This window comes from Penaeus monodon, chromosome 27 (assembly GCF_015228065.2).
Source record: "Penaeus monodon isolate SGIC_2016 chromosome 27, NSTDA_Pmon_1, whole genome shotgun sequence".
Lineage (NCBI taxonomy): Eukaryota > Metazoa > Arthropoda > Malacostraca > Decapoda > Penaeidae > Penaeus > Penaeus monodon.
The window spans coordinates 5,981,415-5,981,904 of NC_051412.1; the positions used below are offsets into that span (position 1 = coordinate 5,981,415).

Genomic DNA, 490 nt, shown 5'->3' on the forward strand with positions numbered 1-490 from the left:
AGCGGTGACTATTCTGAATTCAACTCGTTTAAGCCTACGATATTTTTCGGCATTCTTTTGAATTATCCATATTGCTTAATATTCTCGTAAATAAATTCATAATATTTTGACGATAACCTAAATGAAATATCGAAATTACAGAAAACTGGCTTTCAGAAAACGGAATGAAATAAAGGGTAACTGTCTTATTTGCAGATTTCTCTTCCTTTTTTTTTAGGATTTTGTTAGGTTCCTAAAACAAAATATTCCTTGATGTCTTTCTAGAATTTATTATTGTTCATGGTAAGGAACCCAGTGTAATATACCACCTTGCTATTTCCAAACAATTATATAATAAAAGTAATATGATAACATTAGAAATGTGTTTCTTTATGACCAAAGTCCCTTCAAAAACCACACTCAACACAGTCTTACTAGACCTTAAAGTCAGGATGCCATATATTAAAATCCTCGTGTGTTATTTATGTTGAAGGTCTCTCGGGATTCTTCC

General features: G+C 31.2%; 1 protein-coding gene across 1 annotated transcript in view; it reads right to left on the bottom strand.

Annotated features, from left to right (window-relative positions):
* Positions 1–245: 245 nt before the first annotated feature.
* Positions 246–490, bottom strand: part of LOC119590554 — a gene marked incomplete in the record, with an annotated part of 6,793 nt that continues 6,548 nt past the window's right edge. Inside the window, 1 exon segment of the mRNA XM_037939210.1 lies at positions 246–490.